This window comes from Apodemus sylvaticus, chromosome 15 (assembly GCF_947179515.1).
Source record: "Apodemus sylvaticus chromosome 15, mApoSyl1.1, whole genome shotgun sequence".
In the NCBI taxonomy this organism is placed as follows: Eukaryota; Metazoa; Chordata; class Mammalia; order Rodentia; family Muridae; genus Apodemus; species Apodemus sylvaticus.
Window position 1 is genome coordinate 59,850,648 of NC_067486.1, and position 27,148 is coordinate 59,877,795.

The 27,148-nt window shown below is 36.3% G+C and overlaps 1 pseudogene; it reads left to right on the plus strand.

Moving 5' to 3' along the window:
- LOC127665641 (uncharacterized) overlaps positions 1 to 27,148 on the plus strand; it is a 50,709-nt pseudogene that overhangs the window by 14,590 nt on the left and 8,971 nt on the right.

Genomic DNA, 27,148 nt, shown 5'->3' on the forward strand with positions numbered 1-27,148 from the left:
GGGTTCTCAGGAAGTGTCATGCCCAGTTTTCTGAGGAACCACCAGACTGATTTCCAAAGTGGTTGCACCATCTTGCAATCCCAGCAGCAGTGGAGGAGTGTTCCACTTTCTGCCCATCCTCGCCAACACCTGCTGTCTCCTGAGTTTTTGACCTTAGCCATTCTGACTGGTGTGAGGTGAAATCTCAGGGTTGTTTTGATTTGCATTTCCCTAATGATTAATGATGTTGAACATTTCTTAAGGTGTTTCTCAGCCCTCCGAAGTTCATCATGTGAAAATTCTTTGTTTAGCTCCGTACCCCACTTTTTAATGGTGTTATTTGGTTCTCTGGGTTCTACCTTCTTGAGTTCTTTGTATATATTATATATTAGCCCTCTGTCAGATTTAGGGTTGGTGAAGATCCTTTCACAATTTGTTGGTTGACGTTTTGTCCTTTTGACAGTGTCTTTTGCCTTACAGAAACGTTGTAGTTTTATGAGGTCCCATTTGTCAATTCTTGATCTTAGAGAGTAAGCTATTGGTGTTCTATTCAGAAACTTTCCCCCTGTGATACCTTTTATTTATTCAAAAGAAAATAGGTAGATGGGAGTTCTGAGACCTTGAAAAAATATAATGCCTACAGCTTTTTCTACTGTGTATTGCTATTAATAAAGAATAGCTACCAGGCCTAGTCTGTGTGTTTATAACCTATTTAGTTACTCCATACCTGTTGTCCTTACCAGCCTTGACCCTCTCCATTCTCAGTGAAATCCTGAAACAGCTTATAGAATCAGCTTTGTTAGAAACGATGACTGGCATGATTTGTAGATTATGGGGGAAATGATGTTTTATTTTCTCTTAAAATTAGGACTTGGATGCTTAAAAACAGAAGTATTGAAGCCTTACTGTAAATCTGCATCAACTACCAATTTGGAGCAATTAAGAAGAAACCATTATAATCTCCAGCCACAGGAGTGTAAGGGTAGGTTGTATACAATACTTTGGGCCCACCATTGGGATGGCTCTATGCTAAGTTCATGTGCACTGTTATTCTAGGCCTCAGAGGCAGATGAAGAAGCCAGCATCCATATCATTTATGACATTTATTCAAGGTCACACATGAGTTGAGATTTGCTTTGTGACTGAATAGCAGATTGTTTTAACCAACGAAACCCCCATCCTATATTCCTGTATGTACTTTCATGAAGGAGTGGCCTTCATTTCAACACATCTGTTTTCAAAAACTCATCAGTCCATATCTTACTCACTAGGGTACATTTCTTTGCATGAATGAAGAAGTGAGGTGATTAGATGTGGAAAAAGAATAGATGCATCTAGTCGTCTCTTTAAAAGTTCCCTTCTACACAGAGAACTGCTGAGCTGCCTTATGTCCAGAACTATTCCTTCACGTGCTCTGGAAGGAAAGTCATGTCTACTTAAAGAAATGATAAACATTAAAATGGAAGTTAGCATGTTGGTTATTGGGAGAGATCTTGAGCCTGGAACTTCTCGGCAACATGTCTCTGTATAAGGGAGTTGGGTCTTAGATTCTACTTTTATAACTAGAAGACACCAAATATTATTTAAGTGCTTAGTTTGTATCCTATGCCCAATGTTGTGCAGTTTAGTGTTTAAATATCTTAGGAGCAAGCACAACACGAGAAACAAATGCTGTGACTTTCCTTTGGTCAGTCACTTCTTTTACCCTACATTCCTGCTGACAAGACAGCTAGCCACTGCTTGGTACATGGGCACAGACACTTGACCAGCACCTTTACAATCTTGACAGCTTTGAAGCGTTCTGGAGTTCCTTTGTGCAGCATCAGTAAATCTATTCCATTTAAATAAAGCCTGCACTGTCTCCTTTGATCAGTTCTGATCATAAACCTTGCAATTTGTGTCCTCTGAATTATATATGCGGTCTATTTTGTTTTAAACATGCTAGAACCTCCAACACCTTCCGCAGATTTACTCTTCAGTTTACAGGCCTGAAGAACTGGACTGTGATCCATTACCACTGCACTGGGAATTGATTTGGGGGAAAGATCTGCGATTATAGGATAGAATGTGAATGGGATGGTTTGGGCCAATCTCAGCTCTGATTTCTCCACTTGTGTGTGGTGCAGTGTGAGTGACATGGGGCGTGAGGAGTGCTTCATAAGATGTAAAAAGAACTGATTGATTTATCGATCTAAGGAAGACAGTCTCCTTGACGGAGACATGCTGTCAAACAGTGGCAGGATGCGAGGCTAAAAGCCCTCCAGATTGATTACTCTACCTGGCACCTGATCCCTCAGCACAGTGTCAGGTGAAGAGTTCTGGAAATGTACTCACAGCTGCATTAATGAGATAGGAGGAGAGCAAACAAGGAGCCCAGGTCAGCCACAACTCTGGCTCGGTGAGGTTTTCCCAGGGCTTTGAGTTTCCACAAAGTAGCAAGTCCCTCAGACAGTGTGAAACACACAGGCTCGTCAATGAAACAAAAGAGCTAATTCACCTGCAGCTGTGTGTAGCTGCAATGACACCTCAAGGTGTTGGATTCCTGGAACTGGCTTTGCCCATCAGTCATTCTTTCTTAAATGAGGCAGTTCCAATTTGAGCTCTTATTTACACAATTGGAAAATGCTCTGTAGGAAGTCTAAGACACACATCTAGAATAGGCTGCAGAGCACTACCCTCCTTAACTAGGCTAGAGAATCTCCAGGCACAAACATCACTACATCTTATCATATAGATCAACAGGAGAACTTAAAAGGAGAACACCCACAACATCACAATGAGATCTTTATACTTCTGCTTTTCACACCAAGTCATAGCCAAAGACCCAAAGAGGGAGTGATAATCAAAGAACACAGCCGAAAATCAAATAGGGAGTGATATCAGGGAAGGCACCAAAATGCTAAGACTAGAAACAAAACAATAAAACAAGTAAATACAGAATAATCATAGTTTTTTGCTTTTTATAACAGGAGATGGAAAGATTGCATAGTGTTTAAGAATAATTACTGCTCTTGTCATAGGACCAAAGTTGAATTTCTAACACCCTTTTTTGTTTTCCAAAAATATGAACTCCAGTTCCTGGATATCTAACACCCTTAAATTCTCGTCTGAACTCTGTGAGCATCAGGCACAAAGGTAGTACATATGTATATGTGTGTGTGTGTGTGTGTGTGTGTGTGTATGTGTGTGTGTTTTAGCAAAACACTCATACACACAAATAAAAGTAAATAAAATTAAACCAAAAACACAATTTTTCAAAACTTTCAAGGAATTTGTGATAAGTAGAGTTACATTATTTTGAAAGATAATCATGTAAAAGCTTGACAGATTGAAAGAGGAATTACCTAGTTCCTAATACTGAAAGAACATATGTTCAATCTACAATGTTTATGTGCTCAAAGGGGTAAAAGGTTATCTACAGATGTGAAATATTAAAACTGTTAGTCCATTATTTGTAGCGCTAAATTAAAAACCATAGACATTTTCAAAATTCTATAATTCTAAACTGAAAGACTATAGGTGCTTACAGAAAGATAAAGTTACTGAAGTAAGAGAATTCCTCATTCAGTTACCTTACATGTCTGAAACAAAAGTCTCACCATATGTTAATGTAGGAGGAGATGGGATTTGAACCTCTGTTCTCCAGACATTTATGTTGTATTATGACAATATATTCAAAATCTCCAGGCATATATATTTTCCTACCAGCTTTAAATGTATCAAATATCTCTTATCAATAATAGCAGCACAATGAACAGCATCAACAAGAACAAAATCTATAATAAATCTCCAAGTTCTCCCAATAGTAACAATACAATCAACTTTTCATCATTTACCTTAATGCCTTCATATAACTAGATAGCCAGTCGGTTCCCAATTGTAATAGGTCTCTTTCATTTCTTGGGAATAATAACATTATATATAGAGTACTGAGTATAAATCTAGAAAACATGCCCTAATTTTAAATGTAACGTGAAAGATTGAAGCAATGGTCTTGGGACAGACAAGCATTACAGTAAGAATAAGTTTCTAGCTGGATGACAATAAAATCTGACAAAATAAACCCTTTATCAGCCACAATTTAAAGAGGAATGGTGACTGCTGAATTTGTCTCTGAGGGTAACCCTTTAGATGGAGCAAGAGTTCCTTCAGGCAGTTTCAAAACTGACTGAACATTTCTGCACAAGGGATTTTGACTAGATCTGTGAGTTTAGTGGGGAAAAAAAAGAAAAAGAAAAACTGTTGTCACTCATTTCTAACTGAATTTATCATTAACTTCAATTATGGATTCATTAAAAAAAACTGTAGAGGTATTAAAATTATATTTGAAGTCATTTATAGACTCACAGACACTTTCACAGTTTCATATTACAGTTCTTAGAATCCTACAGGTTTTTAATATAATATGCAATTTACACTCCTACCTATTGGGAAGGTACAGCACAATTGAAACTCACTTCCAGCTTTTGTTGCCTACTGTATCAGTAAATGTCAGATATATATCATAAGTTTTATATTTTGGTAATTACACTGGGAAATAATTGGTTTATTATTATTATTTCCAATTACTCTTTGAAGTGTTGACAGGATCAAATGGAGTTACGACACAGTTGTGGCAGCCATCAAAAAAAAATAAATAGAGGCAGAAAGTTATGAAGAAAGAGGTCTCCAGCTTTATAGTCTCACTGTAACCATCACAAAATATTGGGAAAAGCACAGCTTCACACACGGGTCACCAAAATCTCATTAAAATATGTCTACAAAGACATTTGCCCAACAACTTCTTGTTAAACCTTGCCTGGTGCAACCCTTGCTATAGCTCCTATGGTCACTGAATGCACTTTTAAGAGTCAAATGCAATGCTTTTTTTTTTCTTTTTAATATGTACTCTTACTCAATCGGTGCATCTCTCCAAACTTTGCTATTCCTTGTGCCATTTCCTAAATCATGACATTGTTGTAAACAGGTGCACTCAGAACATGATCAAGGTAGATATGTTTGGTATCTGAAGTGGGTTAAGATGTACTGCCACCTTAGAGAGAGGCATTTGGCTAGGAACATGATGAAGATGGTGGAGTGTCTGATTTGGGCCCTTTGTGGACTATATTTCTTTAGTTTACTTTTTCCTGATTGGGAAAATACTTTATTAGATTGAATTCACTTCTTTTGGTTAGAATGTCATTACTGGTTTTATGTGGGATCTGATTTGGCTAAGACTTCCTTAAGGAAAGATCTTTGGAAATAAGATGTTTGCCTTTCCTAGAAAGCACAGTTTTTCCTAGTAAAAGGATACTCTCCTAGTGATAACTCAGATTTCCAGAGAATTTATTCCCTGTAAGCACTTCAGTATCACCAGTGTTAGGATCTTTTAGTTTTGTATCTATTTTAATACTTTGAGGCACATAGCTGAATTAACTTTCTTGAATATTTATTTTTAGTTACAGTGACCCAATTATCTGCCCTGATAAATAACTTGATGTTTCAATTTTTAAAAAGTAATCATTTCTAATATGTTTTGATCGAAACAGAATCCTACCACTCCTCCCTTCCCTTTTCTCCCTGCAGTCCATTTTCAGCTACCCTCCCCTCCTCCCTTGCTCTCACATTGTGTGGAGCTATGCTCTGAGCAGCCACTAGGGTCTGTGACATGCTTCTGGGGAAGTGAAAAGTGGGGAGTGTCTGACAATGCCCCCTTGTAGTTCTGAAGTTGGGTGTTGAGCTTTAAGAAAGTACCAAAACATTGCTCAGTGGGTAGGAATACACACTCTAAGATAGGGGAGGGAGGCGTTGGGGATGCTCTGAGCCCGGGCATCCAGTCATCACCTGGGTGTTGCACAGAGGAGTTTGGTAAATAGAATTGGTTCCATAGGCCTGTGACTAGCCTGGGACCATTGGAGGCTCCCGGGCCAAGGACATCAATGAAACCCAGAGCCAGGGAAATAGAGACCTCTGGCTTAGCTCATCTAAGATGGTAGCAGTGGTTGTCTGGAAACTCAGATAGACGTTCTAAGGAAGACTTAGGCTGTAGCACTGTAGGCAAAGGCCTTCTCCATTTTCCCTATGACAGTTCAATGGAAGAGGCAGTCCATGTTTATCCATACCAATTATCGGCTGTTCATCATTGAAAATGGATGCATACCAATTTCTCAGGATAGAGCAGAGATTAAAATACCTTTTGCAGGGAAGGAGTTCGGGAAGGGAAGCTTATTGGCTAAACCTCAGGGCCCTTAGCTTTCAAGAGTTCTGACTATGTTATCTTCAGTTAATTCCATTCAAATTGTATTTGAATTTGCATGGAGAACTCTGTCCTCGAACCAATTGAACACAGGTCACAATTCCTTATGTGGGAAGTGTGGCAGGCTTTCCAGACCAGGAATCTAGTAGGGAGCAGGGAGGTGACGATCTTCTCAGGTGTGTACCTGATTACTGGGGTCTCAGACGCGCTCTAACATACTAAGTTTTCAGACCTTGTCCATTGTCCCACAACATTGATCACATCCCATTCTTATTATTCACACACACACACACAGTAAAAACTACAAATGACTGAATTTGCGTTTGTTGTTTGTGTGTATATAACTTCAAGATTGACACTTACTTCTCTGCTTTGGGCAACATATAAAGAGGCTCATCCTTAGCAGAGGATAACTCTACTCTCCTAACAATCATTACTTTCTTATAGTTCTTTGTCTAAGGGTAAGACACAATAAGATTTACTTTCTTTGATATTAACAGGTTTATCAGTTGATATTGTTCCTGCCTGGTGTATGCAACCATTTCTAGGAAATACTATCTTTTGGCAGATGTACTGGTATGTTGTGTCTTACACCCCCCCCCCAAAAGCCCACAATGGTCCTTTAGACATAAATGCTGAAACTGTAATGTAGATATATCTCTTAGAATCTGTCTGAATTCCAAAATTAGGAGAAGTAGTTTTGTTTATCAATATTATGACTGTTTTTTAGCATGTGTATATGTTTTTCTTAAAGGTGAGGAAGTTCACTGCTGTCTCTGATTATCCAAAAGATGTTGTCACAATCAGGTGTTGAGCTTTGTCAAATGATTTCTCTATATTAATAAATATAATCTGGTAAAGTTTTCTAAAATAGCTTGTTATTAAAAGCAGATTACATATGTTCATTATCAAATACAAAACTAGCATAATATCAAGTGGAATAAACAGCATTTGGTCATGTTGCTTAAATATATATGTTTAATGTACATATGTGTTTAAATATATGTCTAAATATATTTTATGTAAATTAATATATATATATATATATATATATATATATATATATATATATATATATATATATATATAACTTTTATAACTAATACATTCCAAGCAATTTTTGCAAATCAACATGCTGTCTGCTTTCTTTGTTTTCTGGAAGACATTTTGCAGAGTTTGATTTCTATATACATTTTGAAGAATTGTGTAAATAAACATTCTGATTTTGAAATTGCTTTGGTGGATTTTTAAAATTACAAATTTATTTACTACGTCTATGAGAACCAACATTTTAGTTTGTTGATGTGCAAGTTGCTGTTGGTCATTTCAAGGAATTGGCACTATCATTTAAGATGAGAAATTTGCTGGGGTAGTTGATTCTAATATTTGCTTAGCAACCTTTGTCTATCTACAACATTTTCAGTGATACTTTTTGCTTCTTTTCAAGTGTAAGCAAGTCTCTTCTTTTCTCTAATATCTATCTATCTATCCAATATTTATCTACCTATCTACCTATCATTTATGATCTTCTATCAACGTTGCTGAGTTCTTCATTCTGTCCTTTTATCTTTATATAAGATTTCTGACTTGAACAAAGATCATTAGGGCTGAATGGAAAGTATTTTAACTGGAAGAGCTCTCTCCCTGACCCATTTTAGTAGTTGTTACTGTTGCATTTTTTACTCTTTCTTTCTCTTTCAGTTTTCCATTGTTCTGCATAGTTTAGATTTTTTCAGATAAGAGGTTAGGTTGTTAAATTGAGGTCTTTTCCCACCTCTTACAGCAAGGGCATTTGGAACAACACACTTCCGACAAAGCACTGCATTAACCAGTTCCCTCATCTGTACTATACTCTTACATCTTCATTTTCATTCGGCTTAGTATAATTTTTAATTTTCTGTTAGGGTATCCACTTTGATTTATAGATCATTTAAGAAGTGTGTTCCTTAGCTTTCAAGAGTTCTGACTTTTTATGGTATCTTTAGTTACTCCATCTAATTCTATTCCACTTGGCTAAAGAATATATTTTGTATGATTTTAGTCATATAAATTTGTTTTATGACCCAGGATATGGTCTGCCTTGGTATGTTTTCCATGGACAATTACCCCTGTGCATTTTGATGGTATTACATGAAATGTTGGCTGATGTCACTGATACTTGGCCACCATGAGTTTTATTTTTGGGTGAGGAAGGCATTTCAGTAACCACCCACATTTGTAGGACTGTCTTTCCCTCATTTCACTTCTGTCTTATTTATGCAGGTGTGTTGTATGGTACATACATAACCTACCGAGGATTACTATTTTTAATTGTATATTAAACTTTTTGTCTTTGTCGCTTGTGAACTTATTGACTCTGAAATATCTTTTATTCAGTGCTCATATAAACACTTTATCCTCTCACTTTATGTTTGCACATTACATTATTTTCCATCCTTTGACTTCCAACTCACTTATATCATTATACATGAAAAGTATTTACTTATTTTTTTAGATATGTTATGACTTTAGACAGAGTTTATTACATTAATTTTCTGGTTGATTTCTTTTAGTTGACATATTTTTGCATTTATGCTTAAAGTATTCATTAATAAATTAGGGATAACCTATGGTAATTTTATTGGCTTTTTTGTTTTCTCTGGTTTTTTTTTTTTTTGCTTATTTATCTTTATTTGTAATTACTGTTCTCTGCATTACTCTAGTGATTTTTCTAGAATTTAAATTGTCTTGAGTATCATAAAGTTACCTTTCTTGTTTATGTTTGTAATTCTAGGAATATATGGTATATACTGAACTCATCACTTCTAACCTTATTGGCAGCATCAGTTAAAGCATAGAAAGTCTACCTTTCTTTATGTTTTTTCTGTCTTTTGTAACATAGACATTTGAATATATTTAAACAAACTTAGAACAGTGTTAGAATGTTATATTTATTTCAACTGTCAAGTGTAAGTTTGAAAAATAATGTGTAGAGAAAATATGCATTCATGAATATTTTAGTAAATTTGCCATTATTTTAGAATTGGGTCTTCCTGTTACAAAATCTCAGCCTCATGTCATGGTTTTTTCTTTGTAGAAACAGAATTCTACATAGACTGGGTTATCCTTGAACTCACAGAAGTTATCTAGCCCCCACCTTCGGAGTCCTGATGTTAAAGTCACCATTCCATGAGAGACCCTTTGTCATTACTAAAGAACACCTTCAATGGATATTGGTTTCTGGCCTGATTTAATTTTTTTAACTTTTATTTTTATATGCCGGTTCTTATTTAACTTCATGGACTCTCTTGAAAACTCTATTATTATTAAAATTTTTTCACCAATGTAAAGGTTGCAATTTTGGATTTGTTTTGCTTTCAATATATTTTGCTTTGTTTTCAGTTTTTTAAACTTTGGCTATTCTGTGCCTAACAATTACATACTTTGGATGTAGTTAATCAGGGATCAAATCAACTTTTTATTTTTTAGCTTGATTCACTTTTCTAAATTTGCCTTAATGTCTTTGAGTATTGTTTTTCATCTGTGCCTCAGGTGTTATCTAGTATCATGGGTCTGATGCTATACTCACCTTGTCTGTTGTTGTTCAATTTTTTTTCTGGTTGAAAATGGATACTTTCTTTTGTACTGTATAAGAAGCCATTCCATTGGTCCTACTGATAGTGAACATATCCACTGTAGTTTATGTATTTTTCAATTGATGATACATTCTGTTTGTGATTTGTTTTGCTTTAATTGACTTCTACCATATTGTCATCTTTATGACCATTTATTTCTTTTCTTTTTCTTTTTTTTACAAATTGCATTTTTATTAGATATATTCTTTATTTACATTTCAAATGTTGTCCCCTTTCCTGGTTCCCTCCCCCCTAAACATCCCATAATCCATTTCCTCTTCCCCAATCAACTCTCTCCCACTTTCTTATCCTGGTATTCCTCTACACTACGGCATCAAGTCTTTCCAGGACCAAGGGCCTCTCCTTTTAAGAGCCTCATTTTCTTGGCAGAGACTCTGTTTTCAGAGTATTTTTAATTTTTCATTGAAACATTTTAATGATGATTTCATTAGAACTTTTCTGAGAAAATATATGGTCTGTGTCATCTCATTGTTCGTGTCTATTTATTCCTATTTAATTGAAGTAAAATGAGAAGTGACTGAAATGTGAATTTTGAGTATTTTGTTTTGAAATGATGAGTCCTATACAAACCTCTCTTAATAGCGTTCTTCTGACTCTAGCTTAGAATGAAAAAGGGGGATTTTATTGCTATTGCAGGTGTAGACATTTTGAAGCTCCATCCTTTCTTCACTGACACTTCAAATAAGTTGTAAGAATAGGTCATATTATAATTCTGTATGTAAACATTCATTGTGGTGAGCATAGAAGTTAGATTCCCAACTCAGCCTTTGCCGGTAAAACTGCAGTGGGTCATATTTTTTCCTATGTTATTGGTTAAAAGACCTTTTGTCATTAAGGAGGTCGTTTCCTAGTTCATTGGCCTTTTATAATGGAGTAAATTGTCTTATTTTTCATTTTTGTCAGTACCTTTTGAAGTTTTAGGTTTCTAATTTCTTCAACTACAATATTGATCACCAAAATTTACTATCACATCATTCTCTTAGTTTCAGTAACTTAGACAATCAAAATTCTAGTTTTATATCAAATCATATCAAATCATATCTTATCATATCATATCATATCATACCATGTCATATAATACCTATGTATTTTATTGCATGAAGTTGCAAGAAGAAGGCAAATGATTTTATTCCATCTCACCAGTGCTCAGAGTTTATTCATTAACTATTGGTCTATAAATAAGTACCTTCCCTGAATCAAGCTGCTATAGGGTGCTAAGACATACTGCAGTTAAGGTGATTCTCCCCAGGAAGTTTCTTAGACTCAGCAGTCCATAGACAGGCTCATATTGTTCCTGCTGCAGACTAACCAGATCAGAGGTTTTGTCTTCATCTCTTCCATTGTACCTGCCTATAGCTGACACCAAAAGCCCAGCTCCCATGACCTTTTAGGAAATCTACTGATGAGTCCGACTTAATCCCCAAATCAGATCAGAAATCCCATGTAGAGGTAATTTTGGCACTTATGGGAAAATTTGCTAAAATAATTTAATTGAAAAAATAACTTTCAAAATTATTATTCAAGTGATCATTTAGTAGATATTGGGATAACATGAAATTAATTTATTCCTTTAGAAACATCTCTTGGTAAAGGAGCATAAATATTAATGTCTCTTAAAATTCACAATCCACTTGAGAATTGGCAGAGTTGCTCTTTGCCTCTGGAAATGCATTTCAATTGAAGAAGAAAAGAAAGGCCAGATAACTGTTCCACAATCCGGTAATTTCTCCATATATCTGTTATGATATGGAAACTTATTAAGGTCTTAAAAATATTAAAAATACTTGCTATGGAGCAACATTTAGTGTTAGTTGTCACTGTTATACTAGTGGAACTGAGCCGAAAACAAAGATAAAAAGGTGAAAGAAAAAAGAAAGAAAGAAAGAAAGAAAGAAAGAAAGAAAGAAAGAAAGAAAGAAAGAAAGAAAGAAAGAAAGAAAGAAAGAAAGAAAGGAAGGAAGGAAGGAAGGAAGGAAGGAAAGAAGAAAGAAAGAAAGAAAGAAAGAAAGAAAGAAAGAAAGAAAGAAAGAAAGAAAGAAAGAAAGAAAAGAAAGAAAGAAAAGAAAGAAAGAAAGATAGATAGATTAAGAGACAGCTTGAATAGGTGGTGATTCTTCAGCTAGGAACAAGCAGGTCCTATTCTCTAGTGTTATGAAGCTCGTAGGGGGCTCTCAGTGTAAGTTGTATCACTTTAAATTTTAAAAATGAGGGTGTTACTCAAGTCAAAATAATATTGATTTTTTTTCTAAACATGTGGTGGGCATAAGATTTATGATTGAAAAATTATATTAAGTAATTAATTTGTTTATTCACCGAAAAGCTGATCGTAGATTCCTTGTAAATTAAATTATCCCCAAGGACAGAGTCAGGAAAAGGACACTGGTACATTCCAGTAAGCTCAGAAAGAATAGCTACTTCAGGACAATTGGATACTAACAACCAACCCACGATGCCTTCCCATTCATCAGCTACATATGATATTTTTCAGAAAAAAAAAGTACTATTTATTTAGGGTTGAGATAATGTGCCTAATTAAGAAAATAAATATTAAAAATAGAAAACTGCTAGGTGTATAATTAATCTTGACCTGACTATCCTTGAGAATTATTGCTGCTTACAGTTAGCAAAATTATATAAAAGTAAGGTATTAACTGTTATTTGCCTTGAACACCAGGGAAACAGAAACCTAGTACTGGACTTATGTCTGTAATCTTTGTAGTTGGATTTGAAATGTAATGAGAGGGTGATTAGGATGTATGAAGACATATGTCCTTGTGGAGTAAACTTTAATGTTCCAAAAGCACTTACCAGTGAGCTTCCTTTGCCTTGTGGTTGTATCTCAAGATGTGAGCTCTTAGCTACTGCTCCCTCTCCATGTTGGCCTACATGCTGTTCTGCTTCTTGTCATGACTTTAAACCTCAAATAGACTTTAATCCGCAAACCGTAAATTCTTCTAGAAATTTCCCTGTCCCTTTCATGGTACCTTATCATAGCAATATAAGAGTAATTTAGATATATGGCAAAACACTACCAACATATATTCCATAGGGGGTATATTATATATTATTTTAGCATTTCTGGGTCCCAGAAGAGACCAAGGGTATTTGGATCCTAAACAAAGTGAGGACAGAATTTCACAGCCTCCACAGACTCAGCTGGCATCTTGGGATTGTCACACACAGATGGACATGGAAATAAATGTATATGCAGAAAATAATACAATTAAAATTAAAGAATCCCCCTGCACTGGTGCCTCCATATGTTCTCCCATGCCTCTGAGTCAGAGAGGAAAAACTAGAGAACTGCAAAGGATAGTTTACACTCTTCCCTATTATTCTAGCTTCAGATGGCTAGACAAGAATACATGAGGACAAAAATGACTGGTAAAAAAAAATATGACCTCAAAAGATGATTTTGTAAAATAGTTATATGCAAAATAATACTGCTGGCCTGTATTACTCAATCATAAAAATAGAGTAAGGTCAGATTTTCTTTTTCTGTGTGATTGATAGAAGGTATTCAGGTTGTTTGATAATGACATGAGTAGTTCACTTAAGGTCCAATATCGTGACATTTTAGTTCATATTCAGTAATCTCTAAAACTGGGTAAAACTACCTGTGCAATTTTTTAATACAGTCTGCAAAACACATCAGAGGTCATAAGCCATGGAGTTTGCAATAGGCACTCTGTGGCCCTCAGACAGAAAACCACCTCCCATTTACCACCTTGTCATGCAGCTCAGGCAACTGGCTCACTGAAGAACTTGTGTCTGCTCTAAGATTTTTTCTCACAATCCCTCATTTCATTAAAAGTCTCAGGAAATATTGTTTCTAGACAGCATACTTTCTTTCCCATGACTTCTGTGGATATGGAATGTGATCAAAGCAAAATAGAAGGACAATTGACAATAAATAAATGAAGACTATTGGCCTTTCTCACACTATTGTAGCCAGAAACCTTGTAAGATGCTCTACTGAGCTTTCTTTTTACTATGTTGCAGGGAAGATGATAGACCTAGAAGCGCCAGAAATTCTGAAACTCTATAAAGCATGATCTTATCAATAATGCATGCCTTCCCCATAGCCTGGTGAAAATAAATTATTAATATGCCCAGTTTTAAAGAGGAAAACAAGCTTGGGCTGGAATGTTTTTCAGTGTTGATGCTCTTGTTCATATATAACATGCTCCAATGATTTTTATGCTATCTACACTGTGTAACACCCTGATATGGACACTCATGCTTCCCACAAAACAAAGATGCCTTGTGTTCTCAGTAGTTCTGAAAACAACATAGGATAGTGTTATTTTTAGTTCAAATGTTCTTGAGATAGGAAGCCCCCTCAGAACTATTTATCTTCATCTCTTCATACTGCATTGTGTAGTCAAGATAAGACTTTGACTTGCTCATTTGCTCCCTTATCATAAGCTTTCTAGTTGCTTTAAAATATGACTAGTTATTAAGATCCTATAAGAAGCTAAAAGATTCAGGTAGGTTTAGTATCACCCTAGCTCAAGGGAAATGCTAATGTGTCTTCATGAGACATCATTAAGTCTTTATGATTGTGTAAAAGCAACAGTGGGAATCATAAGTGAGACATAATATCCTTCAGATGAAATTTGGAAAGCTGGTCTTCACCAAGCCTCATCTTTACGCTGTAGAATGTGCACATAATACAAGTTAGTGCATTATATTTGTGTGCTTTACTGTACCCCAAATATCACTCTAAAGCCTACTTTAACAGTATATCAGAGTAACTTATTACTTACTTGATGAAATTGCAATTAGTATAGAGTTAATAAACTAAAATTAAGGAACTTCACAAATGAAATCCAGATGACATTTGGACTTGCCAAATGTTCTAGTAACAAATGATACACAATTCTTTGTTTCACACAGAGTTTCAAAGAACCATGAGATTACACTGAGGTCCCTTGGGTGCTATTGGGACACAAACAAAAGAGGGATGAACAGACAATAAATAACATGACTTTGAACACTTCATTTTGTTTCACCTGTAGAAACTCCACTTTAAAAAAATCATAGTAACTATTATAATTTTTGAGTGTTCTCACTGCATAGCTAGAAACAGAAGTTAAGAGGTATTTGTGGATTGTCATGTTGGTGCTGGGAACAGAACTTATGTCCTCTGGAAGAGCTGCAACTGCCTTAAGTTCCCAAGCTCCCTTGCCAGCGTTGAAGAAGCTTCAGTTTCGTCTATTGCTCTGCACAATGTAGTCTGATACTAAAAAAGGAAGTTATGGATATGTTCACAATTTCTACTCTTTGTCCTTTCAGAAAGGACAAATTAAGAAAAGTTCTATTAAGAAGAAAAATATATTTTGAAGTCCCATGTACAAAGTGTATGCTTGAAATAACATGTTTAATATTAATTGTGCATTTGGCATAAGTGAGAAGTTACTTTGAGCTGTTGAAATATGATATAGGCGCACTGCTGAATTTTACAGACTCCCAACCCTGCCAGACATCAGTACTATGATTTTTTCTAAACTTAAAATTGCATTATCATATCTATAAAATTAACATCCTAAATTACTTAAAATAAATATGCATAGCTATGCACCTGTGTATTGGCCCTGCAAATTAGCCCATGTGGATATGACTATAGATTAAAATGCATCAGGTTGTAGAACTAAGAGAAAATCAGTCAGTCCATTTAAATTCTAGTTAAGTCCTGCTACATACAGACGTTTAGGAAAAGCATGCATTATGGTTTATGAGAACTTGTCACCAGGCTAGGATTCAGATCCCAGGAGAGGTGGGAGCAATGGAAAGTGCAGGGATGTGGTTTATCAGCTATAAAGCTGATGTAGATGATGCTGTAAGGGGGAAAATGGACAAAATAAACACATAGAGCTTCCAAGATGTTGCCATCATGCTATGCAGAGTCAATGAAGCTTATGCTATCTTGGAACTCAGACCCATGCAAAGCAAATAGCCTTGTGTCAAATGATTATCATTAAGGGGATTATCAATAGCTAGGTTGGAAAAAGAATATCTCCGAGTGAGAGTACAGTAGATATTATTGCTAGAAGTGATATTGGTAATCGATGAGATATTAAAACCTAAGTTCTCCACGGTAAGGCAAATAACTTCGTCCCGAGACTAGCATCAATGAAAGATAGCTGAGCAGGTTGACTGTGTCAAAGTAGAAGGAGGCTGAGCAGTCAGTGGGACAGCTGTCATTAGACTCAGTGCTCTGCAATCATACAAAAGGAATGTAATGAGCAACTAAGTGCACCATGCAACATTAAATACAAATCACTGTGTTTTCAACTGAACACTCAACCCAAGAAATTTAGTGGGAATGGATGGAACACAGCTGTAGCATGCCTGTCGATCATCAATTCATACACTCTCAATTTACAGGAGAATTGAGTTCCAGGGAGGTTGGTGGCACTGAAGCTCCTGAGAGAGCATTCAGAGATTAGTGTTCAGCTGCACTAATCCTTAGGCAAACAACCTGCATCTTGGAGATTACAAAGCAGGAGATTCTTCAGTGCTTCCCTTTCTCACAGGCTCCCTTAACTGCCAGGGCTTGAATGATTGTCATTTGTGGAAACTGGCTCCTCTGTTACAGTTCACCAACATGTTGGCAGCTCACTGGTGGCCCTGCCACAATGTGGGCCACTGCCTGTGCTCTTTCCAATTCCTGCTCATACAGGGACTCTGCTCAGGCCAGGACTAATGTAGAAAGGCCTTCAGGGTCAAGAGGTTGCATCTCAATGTAGATTCTAAACAAAGTTAAGGGAAATGCAAGTCCTTCCTACTGAAAAAGCTGCAAGGTATTTAAAAGGTTTAGGTCAGAGCATATTTGAATGACACTCATTTTTCTTTCTCATCCATGTGCCCAGTTTTAAAATCCTTCCACTTAATTTTTTTTTTTATTTTGCTATTTTGGCTTTCAGCTTTTGGCTGGCATTCACTCCTGTCAATAGAAAGAAGTAGGGACGACGAGTGTTCTGCAAGTCAGAAGTCTGCTAAAGTGTCATTGAAATACAAGAGGATGGCCTATATTCTGCAGCTGTTACTCATGATCGTGTCATACGTAAGAGAAGAATTAGGGTTAAAGCAAACTATTCATGGCTTCTGAAAGCATCATAGACTCTAATAAAAATTAGATAACTTGGCTCTGTGTCTTATTTCTTAATAAATAAATACTGTGCCATTTAGGATCACCCCAAGAAGTGCCATTTTATGCCAAATGAATAGTTTTATAACTAATCACTGAAGAGTTCTTCAAGTTCCTCTGGCAAGTGCACACCACAGTATTGCAAAAACAGAATGTGGCAGTGTATGTGTCTGTGTGGGGGAGTGTACACTTACTTATATATATGTTCAAAAGTGTTTTCTCTACAGTTCATATGACATTAGGTTAAGGTAAAAGGTAAAATAGATTTGAACCATAAAAAAAGTTACAGACTTATTCCCTGGAAGTCTTCCAAGAAGACTAGCAATGGATGTTTAAGGGTCATGCTGTGTGCAAAGAGACAAAAACAAGAGCACAATGACTCCTGCCAGTTTCAAGTGAAAACAAACAAACAAAAATATAAAGCACAATCAAGAGGGTGAAAAGAGCAACCAGAGACTAGAAGAGAAGATTTGCAAAAGACAATGCCATAGAATGTTTCCCAACTTCCCCAAATTGAAAAGCACACACAATATTAGGTGAGAAAGCATAGACCTTAGGAAAAAGAAAAGTCAAATCCTGTCACTCCTCCATGGATAGCCAATGCTATGTGTTACATCTTGGAAAATTAAATTAAAATATTTACACAGCACTCTATATTGTGACTATCAAAAGCAAAGACAATTTTTTTTTGAGGACGGTGGAACAATGGGAATTCTCTTTCACTGTTCATAGGAAGGCAAAACTGCAATGTCTCATGAAGGGCAGTTGTCAATATAGTACTGAACTAAACTCGATCTTCCCATTTCACAACCTCCCAATAACTAGTCCTAATCATTTGCCCAAAGAAGTTGAAAGATTAGGTCTGATTGAAATTCTGCATGCAAACATTCACAGAAGATTTGTTTATTAATTTCCCAGGCTTGGAAGCAATGCCAACCCTCCTACCCTCCTTTCCTGTAGGTAAAGGAGTAAGAGGGTAGATAAATAGAGATACTGGAATATTTTTCAGCACTATAAAAAACACAGTCAGAACAAAGCATAGATTCACTTAAATATGTACAAACACCTAGAATAAAGCTGTTCTGAAATTAGAACTGAAGACACAAGGGCATAAATCCACCATATGATATTCAGACAGATAGTCAAAAGTAGAGATGGTAAAAGTAGCACTTGATTCCAACACCTCTTGAAGAGCAGGAAAAGATGGATAGACAGAATATAAATGCATTTAGAGCACTGAAAATGGGCTATATGATCTACTGTAGTTGTGGTTACTCTGCATTTCTTCTTAATTTGTGTAAACTCATACTATCCCGCACCAAGAAAATACTCTTGTGTATATGATGAGTTTTGGGTGGCAATAATGTGTCCATTTAGGATAGCAAAGCATAACACAGACACCTTTGAAGGGAACTGTGCTGTCAATCAGAAGAGCTGATGCACGTGTGTGTGTGCAAGCGGGAGGTCGATTGCAATTTGTTGGGAACATACAACTGCTACAAAAATAGTCTCTTAAAAAAATCAAGTACAACATACAAGAAAATATTTTGACAGGGTAGAAAAGATTACCAAATATTTGCATCTTTAACATTTGCAAATAAGTATTCATTTGATTGGTCTTAATCCAGGAGATGTCCTTAGTAAGGCAGAGGGCAGATGTGGCAGAATATCAGGGAACAGTGGAAGAAAGGCAAGTGCTGAGTACTGAGCCCTGAGTGCTGAGTGTTGAGTTCCAAGTGCTGAGCTGAGTGCTGAGTACTAAGAATTGAGCACTGAGCAGGCAGGGTTATGTCACTCTTGTTAACTTGAAAGTGGCAGGTGCCATTGTGCTCTTGTTTTTGACTCTTGGCATACAGCATGACCCTTAACATTGCTAGTCTTTTTGGAAGATTGTCATGTCAGTTATATAATGCATGTGAATCTAAACCATAGAATAAGCATTCTCAGAGAGGAAGGCTAGACTCTGACTTACTTCTGTCTCTGCTACAAAGTGGGTATTACTTATCTGGAGCAGAACTGCATCCTGTTTAACACTGGACAGTAGTAGAATTGTATAGAAAATTGTGATGGGGGGTGCAGTACTCATTGGAGAGACATGTAGGTAAGTGGATTTGAAAATAGATTTTACCATATATAAGAATACAGCCTTGATGCTATGGGTGTTCATTAGATATGTTTTCTTTGATCCTAATTTCCCATCTGGACCTTCCATAGGTTGGTAATGTAACTATTAGGACAAATCCATATTTAGATTTTGATAATATGGCAGCCTCATGATTCGGTGTCTCCCAGAACAATTATAAACTCAGACATTTACATGTCCAAAGTGGGTACAGTGTTGTTCAGATTTTATTAGAGTCATGAGGGGAAGCAATTGAAATTTCTCCTGTTTTGTTCTATCACAGGTACTCAGGTCTGAGATCATACTGGTTTAACCACACTTGAATTTCCATGCTTCTGTCTGTAAGGCTCATGTCCTTCTGGGAAATTGGGTTTCTAGGTAGAGGTGCAAATGTCTTCCACTGGCCTAGAGACATAAAATTTTAGGGGACCACATTAATGACTATGAAACTAACATTTTTTCAAAAATAACTCCTAGTGATCCTGTTGCATTAGGAATAAGAACATTAGCCTCATGAAAGCAAAGACTGTGTCCACCCACACCATTGTACATCTCAGAATTAGCACAAACTCTGTAAGTGCTCATTACACAGTTTTAAAATTTATACATTAAGTGTTAAGGGCATTTATTTGTGCTGAAAATCCCATTATGGTACATTAAATTTTAATCTGAGGAAATTTTTCTTCCATGGAAAACCCTCTTTCTCCCTCTCTCTATTTTGTACATATAAAAAATAACACCACTGTATATAATTGCTGTAATCAAACCCCAGCATACACACTAAACAAATGAAAATTTCCAGGGCATTTTTGTATTCTGTGTTGTCTGGAAGTGAGTTACAATTGTTTTGGAGAGACGTAAGTGATAAAGAACTGAGCATAGAGTAAGTATCTGTGCGTGGCTAGCCAATCAGAATGTGAAGGTTTAATGTCATACCACTAAGCCTGAGAAGGCATAATGATATGATATTAAAGCATGTTCTCAACATGTGGAGAGCCCTATTCATGATATGAAAGAAAGGCTCAAGAAACATTTCAATTCACATAGCCACTTCTGATGCATCAATGGAAAGTTACTCAATACTCAGTAACAAAAGCTTAATACATTTCCAACATAGATATACATATATATACTTTTATATATATATATATATATATATGTATATATATATATATACTTATATATATATATGTGTGTGTGTATATAGATAGATATATTATATATTATACATCTATAGATATATAATATATCTATATATTATATCTATAATATATATTATAGATATATATCTATAGACATATATAGAGATGTATATATGCATATATACATCTATAGATAGATATGAATAGATCTATCTATTCATATATACTTGGAAGTGATTATATAATGAATTTATTAGATGCTTAATTCAGTATGGGAATACACATTTTAATTTATTATTTAGACTAACATAATCAGTTTTGACTTTTCTTGTCACCAGGTTGGGAAATCACTAAGTTGTATGTGACTGACAGGACATGCATGGATTTAAGTCTTTAACTCCAAAGTAAGATATGTAGTACTAGTAAATATAGCAACTAACATTATAATAGATGAGGAAAACACATCAAACTGTATAATAGAAATTAAATCCATATGTGTATTAAGAATTAAGTGTGGGATGCATTGTGGTAGGGCTGAGCTTAAGACAGCCTAGATGAGCAAGGATCACAGTCTGGATGTGTGGTGATGGTGATGGTGATGGTACAAAAGAAGAGAAGTGTGTGATTTGAGCAACCTTTAGTAGATAAAACATGAGGAATTTGGCCTTCTATTTGATGTGGCATGCTTGCAAAAGTAGCCAAAGAAGATATGTTCCAGATCTTTGAAAAGATTTAGTGAGGGAGATGGGGGATGGGATAGGGGGTTTTAGAGGGGAAACAAAAAAAGGGATAACATTTGAAATGTAAATAAAGAAAATATTTAAAAAAAGAAAAGAATACTACACCAAAGTCCTGACAATGGACAAAGAGTCACCTTGTTGGTGGCACTGTTCCATTTATCAGTCTTGGGCAGAGCAGTTGGCAGTTATTTGATCATCCTACATTGATGCTTGGCTTGGTGGCCAAAGCTCTCTTATGCCTAGAACTCATTAGAATCAAATAAAAAAACGCTTGCCTAATAACCTATGGTGGATATCAAGTAACCACATAGGGTCTTCAATCACCTGTTCCCATACCTGTGCATGTTCACGTGCAGTACATGCCTGTGTCTGTGTATGTTCAGACGTACATGCATGTGTGTGCACGGAGAGTCTTCAGGCATATATGTATATGCATATATACACACAGACACTAAATGTAATGATTTCTATAAAAAGATGTGTTGTAATAATAACTTGAGTACTCAAAGATGATTTTGTATGGATGCAGTGTCCTTGAAGCTGAGTCTAATAGAGATCATTAACCTAAGACCCAATTAAGGGGGACTTTCTGGATACAACAATACACTGGCATAGAGCCCAGGTCACATGAATGTATATGGAGAGAAGCTAGTCATGCAAGATCCAAGCATAGAAACTAAATCAGACTCTGCCCTTATGGGCCACAAAAGGAAAAACTTATTGACACCGTTAGTCCAGGTTTCCATGATAAATCCTTGGAAAAATAAATGTCTCTTCCATCTATTTACTGTGAGACACATGGAAAATCATGGGTAAGAATACAGATGTGTGTAATGTGAATAAGTTGTTTCACAATGGACACAAATTTATGTGTCATAATCAGAGTTCTTCTACACACATAGCTGAGTCAAGAAAGCCACAACCTAATAAACAGCCACTGACCAGCATACTTCTCCTGGCTAGAAGGAAGTCTTCAGTCAGATCTCATTAGCTTTGCCACTTTGTACTTTTTGAAAACCCCTTCAAAAGTCTAGCAGAATTGTGTTTTCTTCTTCCATGCCATTAGTCTCTGTAATAATTTGTCAGGTTTCCTTTAAGTTCTTCATGATCTTGACAGTTGCAATGACTACTAGTTAAGAGTTTTGTGGAATAGTCTCAAATTGAGTGTTCTTGTAATAAATTTCCCATAATTATTCTGAGAATAGAGGCTGAGAATCCAAAGGATGGACATATATTATGTCTCCCTTATCACATTTTATCAGGAATATATGATATCGTCACAAATTAATACTATTCATCTTGATAACCTAGAAAAGGCAGAGTTTACGGGATTTCTCCATTACAACTTACTATTTTTTCCATACTCTACTTTTTCAAAGTGAGTTCCTATGTCCTCTATACATTCAAGATAAGAGAAAGTTGTATTTTATTTTTAAAGAATAAAAGGAAATACTCTTCATTGCACATTGCAGCTTGACTTTTTCTTTTTAACCATTGGTGTGACCCACCAATTGACATTGTACTAAAATAGCAAACAGAATGGGACCCAGCTGGCTATCACAGCAGAGCTCCTAAGTGCTAAGTGTTGTTAGATTGAAAAAAAAATCTCATGACTGGAAAGCAATGCAAACTTTGTAAGGCATAAAAGATAAACTAAGAGCTGGATAAAATGGCCGTTGATGCACAAAATAATTTGAAAACATTATCTATGACTTAGCAGATAATACTGAGGACATAATTTTTGAGTGGAAGCACCTTGAAGGTTCAGAGAATTTGCTAAGCTGCCATAAGCTTGATTACACTAAGAAGAGTGATGAGGAAATTCACAGAGTGGTGGAGAAAATCTGGCAGGCATCTAGCAAAGCAGTCAAAATGTGGCTATTACAACCTGCCTCTTAGAAATGGTAGATTGTCCTCTAATCTTAAGGACAATCGGCTACAGTGACATCAGTTATTGAATTCATCTTCTGTCTGTGCAAAATATAGATCCTTACAGGAATGTGTCATAGAATGATCAGGGAACCAAATCTGGATATTGGCAATGCTATCATCAAGTTTACAGAGAACGGTGTTGGACCATCAGTGACTAGAATGGGGAGTCCTGATTTCTTTGAATCTTTTTTCCAAACTGTCTCATTTTTTTCCCCAATATTTCAGAATCTGCTCTGAAACCAGATCTTGAAGATCTAGAAGTTTGCACAGCACTCCACCCAGGAATGTCATGCAAATCCTACAGAGCTCTACCTGGTCACAAGTATATGCATATGGAATCAAATCTGTTTCCAGATTTAATCCCTTTGTATTAATATGGACTGAGAAACTCGCTTAGCATGATTCACCATTACAGTATTATGCTTTAGATTACATGGACACCTGTTTTCAGGATTAGCCTTATCTAACAGCAAAACACATTCCTATAAAAGGAGCAGAAGATATTTAAAACATATCTGGGATATAATTTATTATTTTCCAACACCAGCAGTATAAACATGATTGTCCATTCAGAAAGGACTTACAAACCATATTAATGATTGTTCTCCCTCAGGTTGTTATAATCTGAAACTCCTTTCTGTGTGAAATGTCTTGCATACCTACTCTTGCTTAGATAATTGTATTTCCTCTTAAAAACTGATAATTGGGAGTATAAAGAATAATGATATATTAGATTATGAAACATGTTGGGTTATTTGTTATCAAACTGACATAAATAATTCTTAGATGTTCCAGAGATTTGGATGCATGTTCTTTAAATTAATTTATAGTACTTGCCATTTCCCTGATAAAGGGGATCATATTCCAAGCTCAAGATACCTTTCTCATGTAAAATATTAGTATATGCTTGGGCATCTAGTAGTGCATAGGATAATTGAGATTTTTACAGTTCCTTTTTGCATTTATTGGTGTACTTAAAGAACAGAATTTGCATGATTATGGATATGGTAATAAGCCAGTCAACCCTTTTTATCAGTTTGTGCTAAGTTGGCATGAATTTACTTCCCCTTTGTTTCTGCCACATTGCCCTCTCTCTCTTCTAGTCTTTTCTGGAATTTTGTATATTTGTGAAGTCTCTATCAGTTCCTACGGAATGTTCTCCTCCATTATCTAACCCTGTTAGTTTCTGCTGAGACCCCTCCAATCTTCTGAGTCACCCATATGATCCCCAAATCCCATTTCAAATGCTGAAATCCTGAAGCAGGAAGAGTGGTGGCCAATGAGAAGATATCCATAGCCAGGACACCAGTGGGTACTTTGTACCTCTGCATAGGCCCTCTGTGTGAGAAATGCCAGCCTATGGTGTTCTCATCAGGGGGTATTGGAGTTGCTTTTAGGTTTCCTTTTCATCTTTTCAAATATTGACTCACCTAAAAAAACATACCTATGAAATGAACTGTGAGTTTAATTCTGGAAATTCATAAAATCAGGTTGTACCTGTTGCCAAGGAAACAAGATGTGGGGCAGATGAAGGGAACAAGGACCATTGATTATTCTCACATTGTACAAATTGTAGGTGCTATCACAGCTTTAATTACAGCATGTAAGGGCGCTGGCCAACATGTGAGGCTACTCAGATGTTTTCCTCAACACAATAACATGTAGTAGCTTCCGTCAGAGCATTTATTTTTTTCAGTATAATGTTTGAAACCATGTTCTCCTTCTCAGTTAAATTGTTTAGAATTTGTGATTTTTTTATCATTCTCTATAAACTTTACCTAAGATTTTATCCATTTTTATTGTTTTTCTCTTTTAGTTGAATTGTGGCTAAACCACTTAATTATAAATGTGTTTATTATGGAAAATTATAGCATTCTCACAATTCAAAATATGCTAATAGCTGGCATGGGTATCCAGATAGTACAAAGGAACATGGACTTGGCAATTAAATTTCTCAGCATTTTGCCAAACAGGAATGCAAAGACTATCGCTCTTTACATAATATATGATGCCTATGCTGCCTCCACAATGCAAGAGTATGTTATTTTGTTATTTTTAAAATTTGTATTGGACAAGGAATATAAACTCTGATGTCTTACTCTGCCTACTTCAGGCATCAAAAATAACCACATTTCCTGATATTATGAAATATGTTAGAAACAATTAATTGTACATTTCTACGCACTTCTCTAGATTTAACTGCCTTAATAAATTTATTACTAATAAAGAGAATTATAAGTGTATTTGTTTCATGATTATCATCATTTTACTAAGCCCATCATAAACAAATAACCTAAGGGCTAGGTCATGAAAAAGAAGAGCTTATGTTTCTCTGATTTCAGAACTATAGAGCTGGAAGTTTCAGAATTACTATCAAGTCACTGAGTAGTAGCATTTGTGTATTATCATGCCACACATATCCGTAGTTTCCAGAAAATAAGAATGTAACTTTATTTTTTTTCCAAATCTTTCTTTTAACGATAGGCCTCAAAAGCCTTAACCTCCCTTTAAGCCCACCAGCTACCAGAGGTAATGGGAAAGAAAGGATATGGAGGAAAATGGTGTTGGGAGCAACTCCCAACTGCCTTTTCTGGAAATTTGAAGTTCATTCACAGGTTAGCAGGCAGAGGCTGCTCGATCTACTGGCAAACACTTCACAGATACACCAACCATCCAGTTAGGAAGAGTGGGGAAAGCAACCGGGAATCAGCAGTCATGACACTATCTAGCAAAGACATCCAGACCCCGTAGCCTAGGCACTAGTTGGCACAAGTCAGCAGGAGGGATCAGGAGGAGCACAGGGAGAAGTTCTCACTGTGCCTCTCTCAGCAAAGCAAAAATAAACTAAGACTCGAGACCCAGGAGCACTGCCCAGCTATCTGTGTTTGCGTGATTAGCTCAGCATGCCACTTTCCATCGAGTTCTATTTATGCTCCTCCACAGTCTTGCTTCAGCGTGTGCCCTGCCTCATCCCTTGTGTCTTTCTCTGCTGACATCACTCTGCCCAATGAAGAGGCAAGAAACTGCAGCACACCACCAGAAGTCTTTTGGTGCGTGTCTCTCTGTGGAGTCCTAACAAATGGAGCTCATTTAAGAGAAAAAGCCAGGAGTGAAGAGTTGAAAGGGTTTTAGGACCTCCATCCTTAGTTTAGCAAGTAGCAAATTTATTTTAAAATGTACAAATGACACGAATACCCTGTGACTTGTTTGTCTAATCTGAAAACAGGGAGATATAAGCACTTTTCATGGTGGGTGCCTTTGGCTGTATTGTTCTTTGATTCTAAAACAAAACTGCTTGGATTCCTTAAAGTAGCTCTCACATTGGCCTTTCATTCCCCAGCAGGGCCCAAGGTTCCTTGCTCTGCAACATGAATGGGCAAGAGTGAGATTCAAATCCTTTATGATGCTGTCATCTCAGTATATTTCATATCCTACCCCCATCAGCTCCAGGACTGAAACATGGGTTTCTTACAGAAAGGAAGATTACCATTCTCAACCTTTTCAACAAAGAGCCAGTGTCTAAGTACACAACACCTTAGTGTTGCTCTTCTGTCCTTGTTTCAAAGAAAGTTGAGACTTCTCAGGTGCTTATGAGACCACTGAACTTCATAGGGGAAAAGCCTGTACCCCAGAACAGCAAATTCTCATAAGCTGCATAGCTAATGAATAGAAGAGGAAGACAGTAATGTAGTTGCTATAGTCGGAGAGACTCCTGACTCTCCTGATTGCTGGCACAACTCTCTATCAGATACAAGCACTGTACCATCAAAGCTGTTGTTTCTCTAAGAAGGCAACAGAAAACTCAAAATATCTGAAGTATGTGTGCTACTAATTAATCCTTGTAAAAGCTAGCATCTCACACAAATGATGGTCTTTCTGATTTTTCTCCAACTGGATGAGAATAAACACTTTATTTCTTAAAATACCTGTTATAGAACTTCCCAGGTGCTACAGGTCAGGTCAAATGTGACCTAAATTGGTAATTTGCCTACTACTAGGTTCTATCTGGGATGCAGAGGACAGAGCACACATGAGATGTAGGTGAAGACTCGAGTTTTGCCCTGTAACCAGAATACTGTGAATGTGGCATTTAAAGATGCACTAATTGTCATAGACTCTCCTATCCCCAGTCAGCTTGACCCCAGAAGAAAACGGACTGCAAGCTTCAGTCAGCTGGGAATCTGCAGAACATTCAAAACCAAAAACTACT